Source organism: Cyanistes caeruleus, chromosome Z, assembly GCF_971803275.1.
Source record: "Cyanistes caeruleus chromosome Z, bCyaCae1.hap1.1, whole genome shotgun sequence".
Lineage (NCBI taxonomy): Eukaryota > Metazoa > Chordata > Aves > Passeriformes > Paridae > Cyanistes > Cyanistes caeruleus.
Window position 1 is genome coordinate 18222063 of NC_141732.1, and position 9100 is coordinate 18231162.

The 9100-nt window shown below is 37.1% G+C and overlaps 1 long non-coding RNA gene across 5 annotated transcripts; it reads left to right on the forward strand.

Annotated features, from left to right (window-relative positions):
* Nucleotides 1-256: 256 nt before the first annotated feature.
* Nucleotides 257-9100, forward strand: LOC111941834 (uncharacterized). 5 transcript variants are annotated; one of them, XR_015280553.1, is made up of 6 exons: nucleotides 269-470; nucleotides 1031-1101; nucleotides 1498-1587; nucleotides 2500-2584; nucleotides 6499-6687; nucleotides 6877-9100. It is a non-coding gene; the product is annotated as an uncharacterized LOC111941834 (long non-coding RNA). The 5 variants fall into 5 exon arrangements; XR_015280551.1 differs by lacking the exon at nucleotides 2500-2584; XR_015280554.1 differs by lacking the exons at nucleotides 1031-1101; nucleotides 2500-2584 and having other exon boundaries at nucleotides 6877-7144; nucleotides 7234-9100.

A 9100-nucleotide genomic window follows, 5' to 3' on the forward strand; every position in this document is an offset into this window, starting at 1 on the left:
CCAAGGAAGGTGGGAACCTCCCTTGGAATGGAAAACGTGACCCCTTCCCTCCAAATTGTTATAACTTTGAAATTATAGGGCTTTCAGGCAAAGATATGGGAAAAGGAATAACATTTCTTTACTGGTGTGTATAGCAAGGCAAACAAACAATGACAGCAGCAGCAAAACCCAGAGACAGCCCCAGCCTTCTCCCGGCCGCAGGCGCTCTCCCCTCGCTGCAGTTCCCGGCACGGCCAGCAGGGGCGCCGCTGGCTCCCGGCCAGCCAGGCGCGGTGGCCTGGCAGTGGTGCCTCAGCCCCGGCCTCCGGGGCCTTGTGCCGTGGGCTCAGCTGCCCCTCCCTCACGCGGTGGTGGTGGGCACACCAGCGCAAGAGAGAGAAAAGGCGCTTCTCGCGGCAGCCCGCCAGCCCCAGTGCTGCTCCAGATGGGCTGTAGCAGGAAACTCGGAGCAGCAGGCCAGAATAGCAGAGGTGAGCGCACCCCAAAATGGCAGCGTAGCGAAAACTCCAAAGCCTTAGCCACAGGTGGACATAGGGTGTTGGATTAAAGTGTAGTAAAAAACCCAAAGTAACATCAGAAAACAGCAGAGCTGAGCAGTGCCAGCTGGGCACCCACAAACGGCTGGGAAAGGCTCCCATTGGAAGCAGGAGGGGATTGTGGTCCTGGGTTTTCCCCCAAGGCACCCAAGTAAACAGTGAGGGTCCTTTTCAGTAAGGTTGGATGTTGGCAAGGTACCAGTACAACAGCTGCTCTTCTGAGCAAAGCCTCACTCACAGCAGGAGAAGCAGTAAAGGATGGAACTCCTCAGTGGCAGGGAATTCTCCCCACAGCAGGAGCAGCATCATCTCACCTCCAGTACCAAGAACAAGAGAAAGCAAGGAGCTGAGGCCAGCCCCTCATCCCTCAGCTAAAATCTCTGCCCTTCCCAAGAGAAAGCCCCCCCAGATCAGAGACGCTAACAAACTACCCCCTTCTCCGATTCTTTTGTCATCTTTTGTCTCTCTTAAGTATCATCATTTCCATTTCTTAGGGACAAAATAGAAGAAAATTCCCTGAGCAAAAAGAAAAACAAAAAGAAAAATCTTAACCTCCAACACTTGGGTAAGAGGGAAAGGATCTCAGTGCAAAGAATTCTTTCAGAACATCATAATTTCAATCATAAGCTGAATCATAAGTTGAACCTTCTGAATTGTAATAATCATGTAAGGTCTCAGACTTCGGCAGTTTTTTTTTTTTCTTGGTGATCAAGGTAAGATGATCAACCACTGGTTCTTTATCAAATGGAAGGAGTCAAGCAACAGCAGCAGCTGGCAGAGTAAAATGTTTATTTCAGCTTCTTTGCTAAACAAGGAAGACGTATGCTAGATAGATAGGAAGGAATTTGCAAGTTAATTAACTATGTAAAATTACAGATTTATGATATGAATTGACTGTGGGCTGTTCAAAGTTACTTTGAAATTAAGCTTTATTTACTTCTTTTTACATGATCATTTACAGATGTGTAAGAAAAAAAGATATGTCTGGTAGGTTTACACTGAAAGCAATGGTCATCTAGGAAATGCAATTACATCTCCTGAAAGCAGAAAGGTAAATAGGCAAGTTAGGGACAGTTTTGCTTGTTTATATTTAAATTAAGTTACTATATTGTAATAACAGTTGCAGACTTTATTGATGCTTTGGTTTTGACTAACAGCATTGTCTTCTTGTCTCATGGGATAGGAAGAAGTCTCTGGCATTGCTAGGAAAAAAAAAAAAAGTGTTTCACAGAGCCTGTCTGTGAAAAATCTTGGTTTCTAGGTTTTCACTAAGGGTGAATTAGAACAAATGGAAAATAAACAACCTCCCTGAAGGCCCCCCTTCTAAAGCCTGAGCTCACTTATAAAGTGTTGACAGTTCCCTATACAAAAAAACATCAGAAGTGCCAGATTTCTGAAGTGCCAGGAAATTGCAAGATTAGGTGATATGCCTAAGGAAACTGAAGGAAACAAAACAAAGTAATCACTACAGGGTTTCTTAAAAATATATATCTATTTTTTTAGTGGGTCTTCAACAGATGCAGCAAATATATAGTTTATCCAATTGATTTCTTCATTTCTAGTCGTTCCTTGATTGACAGCTTTTAAGTGATGCTGTTGTAGAAATTGATGTGAATTGGACAGAGGGTGTATGTTTTGGGAAAGATTACTCTGGATTTAAATTTTTATTTTAAAATAATCTCATAGGTATCTTGTGCTGTTTTACAAGTAACTGCAAACAAGAATAAAAATAGGATTTTAGCAGTGCAAGTAATTGGTACTTTACAAGTGATAATAGATGTTAAATGTGGATTTCTAAGACTGACATCAAAACAGTTTTGAGTGAATCATCTATATATTTTCTGGAGTCTATTATAGAATTGTTAGCAAGCCATGGCATATACTTGAAAGGCAGTTTCATTCAGATGGTGAATACAGGCTGGATTGATTTTTTTTCATGATGTCTCATCAAATCTTCTCCTAGATAGTCCTACAAACACCTTAGCCCCAGTCCGTCAATGCATTCTGTATTTTCAATACAAACGCAAAGTGTGTGATGTTTGCCAAAGGTAAGATGTGAAGTGTTGAACTAAGAGGTAAAAGACACTGCTGTAGTGGGACAAAGGGAAAAATTTAACTCCACATTGAAAATGTGCCTCTTAAAGGTGACATCTTCTAATAAAAATATAACAAGTTAATGCAATGCATATCCTTTATGAAGAATTTCAATAATTTGTAACCACTTTGTAGGTGATCACCTGAGAGAAGAGTAAGTAACTCTGGGAAGCTGCAGGAGGTAGTACTGATCATAGGAAGAAAAGGTTTAATGCAAGCATGGATCAAGCAGTATTCCCAAGTAATTCCCAAAAATAAAGCTGCTATATTTGATTCCTCTGCATAATTAATGAAGACATCATCACAGGTCTGTGCTGTGAAGTCATTCATTCTTCAGAGGGACTGCAAAAAACCAAAAGTCGCAGCCAGCACCAACTTCTGTTAGGCAACCAACCTGCAGAGACTGGCCAGCCCTCTCCTGACCTTGTTCCACTCACAGAAGGCTTGGAAAGTTCACACCAGCCCTCGGCACAGGCAGCAGCTTGGTTTCACACAGATCTGCAAGTAAATGGAGGGCTGGAGTTAGAGAGAGGTTGTATTCTCATTTTCCCTCCACTGAATCACTCTATGTATGGCAGGGATTTGGCTTCTCTGCAGAGTAGAGGTTTCTGCACCTTTCTGCACCTTTCCCAGCAGTTTTCACTCCTTCTTAGAGTTTATTGATTTTGGGTTGGTTTTCTGTGCTTTTTTGGTTTGCTGGTTCACAGGTTGCTTAGTTGGGATTTTTTTCTGTCACAATCAGGCTAATTTGGCTCGGCTTACTGATTTTAAAATAGATCTCAAGGATGGCTTCTAACAGCTACTGAACATACATCTGTGCATGTTTTGAAGCAATTTCCTTGACCAAGATCTGATCAGATTTCTGATTGTCTCTTTGCTATGCTTCTACCTGCTCACTGGGTTTGGAGAGGGGAGGGCAACCTTGTCTGGTGTCAGTTTATGAACTGTTGTCATCTTAATGAAACCATTACTGCTGGAGTTAAACAGACTAGTTTTCACTGAAGTCTTGTTTGTTTTACCCACAAGCAATGGGCTAGATGACTTTTTCCACAACATCTTGCTGTACTCAATTGCAGTGAAACTCAATAATCCTTCTTACTTATTATCTTGAGTATCCATCCTTTTTTACTGTGCTACTCTATTTGACAGAGAGTACTCCGAGTCATCTCTCAAACAGACAAAATTTGAACGACCTCTTGTATAAACAGATTTCCAGTGCTTTGAATTTCATTCTTCAACTCATCAGAAATCCTTTTGTTCACAAGGATAGTTTTAAGAGGGTTGTTATATTCTGCCAGAGAGTTTCCAATGTGCACTTGTATTGCACTTCAGGGGTCAGAACTTGCAGCACAACCACTGTTTTGAAATCACATTGGCAATACATGTCTTTATGTAAGGCATTGGAAGGATATTTCTGGTTCTTTGCTTTGAATGATTTGATAGTGAGATATCTTTCAAGAATGTGACACTTTTGCACAGAAGCAATGTGCAAAATCTCCCACAATGCTTGAAGTATCAAAACAGGCCAAAGCTATCTCTTTTCTCTTTGCCTCTGGCTAGTCTTCAAGTATGTTACTTTTGACTACTAGTTCTTCATCTTTACAGGTTTCTTGTATCAGTTTCCAAATTTGCTAGAGAAATGGAAAAAAAAGTCTGTAACATGCAGTTACACTGTGTATTATGATCCACATTAGTTTCTGCTATGGTAAATATGACAAGTAGTTTTACTGCCATGTTTAAACACATGGCTTAAATTAAAATGGTATTTCCATTGTCCTAATATGCATGTTTGTTTTTTAATGGTTGAGCTAGTCACATATTTTGAGGAATGTTTTCTAAAGTTCTGTACTCAGCAGTGGGAGTATTTTAAATTATTTGCTTCAGATGCTATGATAAAAGCTTTCATGCTGAAACATATACATATTTTCTAATCCAGTCATCTTTGTTTCACCACATGCGGAGCACTAAATAAATGCAAACTTCTTGTTCCATCCCAGCAAATGAATAATTCCCACAGGAAATGGAACATCCAGATATGTTTTCAAGGTATATTTTAGGGTATGGAAAGAAATCTGATTTATGATGACCTAGGTAAAAGAAAAATGTCTTCAGCTCTTTTACTTTAAACTCCACCTTTAAATTCCACCTGAATCATCTGGATGGTCTTTCATAATTAGCATGTCAAACATTACTGATTTTTTAAATTAATGAGATTAGCTACAGACATGGATTATATTGACATGATAAAAATGTTTATGAAGATTTTATGGGTAGAAAAACTCCCCAAAGAAATACTTTCCCAGTCTCCTTTAGTTTCCAAGTTGAATGTGGGCTGGGAGAAGGTTTCAAAGCCAGTCATTACTTTGAAATAAACTGTCTAAGTATCTTGTACTAAACCCGTAAAAAATAATCTTTTGAGGAAGTCTGATTATTATTTCACCTTTGAGCATAATTACTCAGACTTCTTTGTTGTTTTAGTATGTCATACATCTCTTTTCTCCACTGAAATTACCATGAACATACAACAGAATAATTTTCTGCAAAATTTTCTGCTGAGTACTTCTCAACGCTGTCCACTATATATTTCATAAAATCATCGCCACAGGGTTAACACAGGGTTTCCCTGGTTTTCCTGAAGATGTTAAGTGAATTTAAAAACATGACTGATAATAGGGTCATCTGAGTAATTTTTGAAGTACCCTAAAGCTGCCTCACATAATTCTCAGGGTTTCTTTTTTCTTACTTTTTTTATTATTTATCCTCTGGTTTGCCCTCTTTATAAACTTTAAGTCTGTTTTAAATTTATTCTGAAGTCACTGGATTAGGTTTAATGATGTTTAAAGATTTGATTTAGTTTTAAGAGTGTCTGTTGTTTATTTTGTTTCCTGTTTGTTCAAATTCCCCACTCTGCTGTGCTTCTAAATGTTTTTTAACATTTTGCTATTTATTTATCAAGAGTTCTCCTAGTCAGTAAGATAATTTACAAGGAAATACTGCAGCTGGAAGGGAAGCAAGCTGAAAAGAAGTGTGAAGGGGAAGACAAACCTTTTTTAAAAAATGTGAACCCAAAATTATTCCAACTCTTCCAATTTTGTTCAATTTTCAATGCAAAAAGTGTTTAGTCTCCTCCTCAATATTTAGTTCTTAATCTTCTCACTTTTACAACATCTCACAGAAATTATGAAATTAATGAAATTGAAAATCGTGAGCCAAACCTTCACCTACTTAGGGCACTGTCTGAGAACAATCAGAAACCAGTAATAAATTTGGCAGCTTTCTTCCATCATTCAAGTGCCAAAAAGAGAGTAGTACAAAACCATTTTATTTTTCAATTTGTAATTAATTAGCAATTTCTTTTTTTTAAGAATTAGTGTAATTTTATGTTCCCTTTGTTGTTCCTACATGGTTATTGAAACAATAAATAATATTAGTAAGTAATACACACCCTTACCACTCAAATGAAATTCCTTCAACACTCTGCAGCACTGTCTTCCTATTGAACTCATGGTGTTGCAATTATTCCAAGCCTGTAAATAAATGAGTTTGCCTAAAATCTACTTCTTCTGCAGAGAGAGAAATATTTAATAGAAGCCTAACCCTCATTCAGGTTATACAGAAACCCTACAACACCGATAATTTCTTTAAAAAATTAATTATATGTATCAGAGAAAAAGAAGACCTAAGGAATAAGACAAAATTCAATGGAATCAGTATTTTGGTCCTTTTTGGATCAGCCCATTGGCACTGCAAAGAAAGCTATGCTTGTGATTCAAAACCATGTTTCCTAGCATTTTGTAAAGATAGATAATTATTTCCCTTGCTCTGAGTTTTTAATCCTATTTTTTTCCATTTTTCTCTATACTTGGAGGTAATACCCTCTGTGTTTCATGATGCTGTTTTGAAAATATGCCACTTATGAAGAAATAGGAACTGGAGTTCAGGCCTGACACGGTTCCTCCTCAAGAATTAAACTTTAACACTTCTCAAAACACTGAGTGATTTTCTGCACTGTTGCCATTTCATATATTGATGCACATATAAGCTTCTTACTCGAAGGGTAAGTGCAGCTTATTTTATTTTACAGCCATCCACTTCTTTCCCTGGGTTTTACCATTTCTGTAAGGGAGTCATCGTGGTTATTAGTGTGATCACCTTTCTAACTAAATAGCCTGATTTCTTTAGGTATTAAAGCTGATTTGGAACACTGAAAAAATCATAAAGCTCTGGGCAACCTTGCATTTTGCAGGACAAGACACTCTGGGAGAAGGTCCAAATTCACACACATTGCACATTAGCAGCTACAAGGCAAGCTGGAAAAATGTTGAGATGGAACTTTAAAAGGCAAAATAAGTTCTTACTGTGTCTGTGGTTTCATGTTCTTGAAAGAATAGTGAACAAACCACACCAAAACTTCATTGATACCACCTACTCAAGCCAACTCAGCTACTCCAAGGACTGCTCTCCCCCATTATACAGTTCCCTGTTGCCCTATCCAGCAAAGAACAATATTACAGGTGAGAGAACACTGAAGAGCCCCAAAGTTATGAACTACTGTGTTTGATTGTTCCTCACGGTTTTCTTTTTAATCTGCTTTTTTCCTTAGGGTTTATTTTCCCCCAGAACTTTATCAAGAAAATTATTATCCTCATTTCTTTGGAGAGATTTTTATTTGTGTCAAACAAATTTGTTTTCAAAGATTCTTAAAAAATAAAAGAAAAAATCAAACTATGTTAACAGATGCAGCCATTGTGCAATTTTTGTAGACACGTGTTGTCTTTAATCAGTGGTTTTACGTTCATCGGAAATAAAAATCTGTTTAGTATGCTGGGGGAATTAAAGTTCTGAAGAGATTGTTTTAGTGCTCTTTATTTATGATGATTTGTTAGCTGTTGACTGCAGAAATAATTTTGTTGTTTACATTAATCTATGGTAGCAGTATTAACTTCACATCATACATAAATATAATTATTGATCATTACCAGCTGTAATTCACTGTTAGAATTACAGATTTACATAATTGTGCTATTACGTGTAAACTTGAACTTCATATCTGGGGTCACAAATAACTGGAGGCAGTAGAAGCAGAAAATTCTGATTATATGTCATTCATATTTTAATATATGCTGTTGCAATTTTGATCAGTGTTAATGTAAATATTTTTATGTACTATACAGCAATGAGATGCTAATGGCTAGAAATTACAGCAATATTGATCTAGCTAATAAAATGGAATGCATTAGTAAGAAAGGATATTTATTATCTCCTCCAAAAACTACTATACATCATCTGCCCAAGGAAAATTTTCTCCATCAAAGATTGAGATGGCATTCTGGAAATGGTGTAAAGCTCTTCTCAAAAATCAATCATGGGCTATCTTGTATTTTCTGCCTGCAGCTTTTTCACTGATAAAACTTCACAGAGAGAAACAAGCTATATAAAGGGATTCACTTCTGTAATACATTATCTTCTCCTCATGTAATCTGCACATAAAAAGATGCTCCAGAAAGAACAATCAGTACAGTTGGCCATCTCCAAAAGGCATTAGGGGAATGTGTGTTCACATCCCTGTCTTACTGATGGCCTCAAGCAAAACCTGTGAACTCGGTGTTGCTCTTGGGCACAGTGAAGTGAGAGGTCTTGCAAGACACAGGCCTGCACCAGCTCTTCATCTGGATTTGTCAGGTGTAGCCAACATAAAACCACACACTGAAAACAGCTGGACTGCTACATATTACAAAAATGATCTAGATAAGGAGAGAAGATGGCTTAAAATAAAGATTTGTGTAAGATTTGACATCAAACTCAGCTTCCAAAAATTCATCCTTTGTCAAGCACACCACACACAAGAATTTTAGTATTCCAAGCAACTGGAACAAGCTCTGTTCATCCACAGGGAGTCATTAACTTCTCATTTCCTGTACTTATGCAACACAATAACTCAAAGTGAAAGGTCACACAAAACTTAAGCCATAGAAAAGTAGCATTAAACTTTAAAAATCAGCTAAATTGAAAGTAGTATGAATAGAAAAACTGAAAATTTCGAAAACTGAAAAGAGATAATCAAAAAGAGTTTATAATTAATTCAGAAACTGCTTAAAAGTTGCCTAATTTTTTCATGTGTTAAGTCTGCCACTCTTTATCCAGCAGAATTCTTACCCTTGTGATACGAGGAGACATTTTTGATCATTTTTTTCTTTTCTTTTTTTTTTTTTTGGCTATAAAATATATGGATCCACTAAATGTGATAATATTAGTAAACTAGGAAAAACTATGCTTTATCTTGGTTAGTTAAGGAATTTTTATTAAAACTGAAAAAATTTTCCCACTAAACAGAACTGTCCAATTCCTCAACATAGAAAGTACTTTTATCCCTTTTTCTTATTTCTGTAACTGCCTTTCTTCCTTCTAAAATTTAAAGAGAAGCATTAAAATATCTTTTAAAATATTATTTATGTTTTCGTGCATGAAAA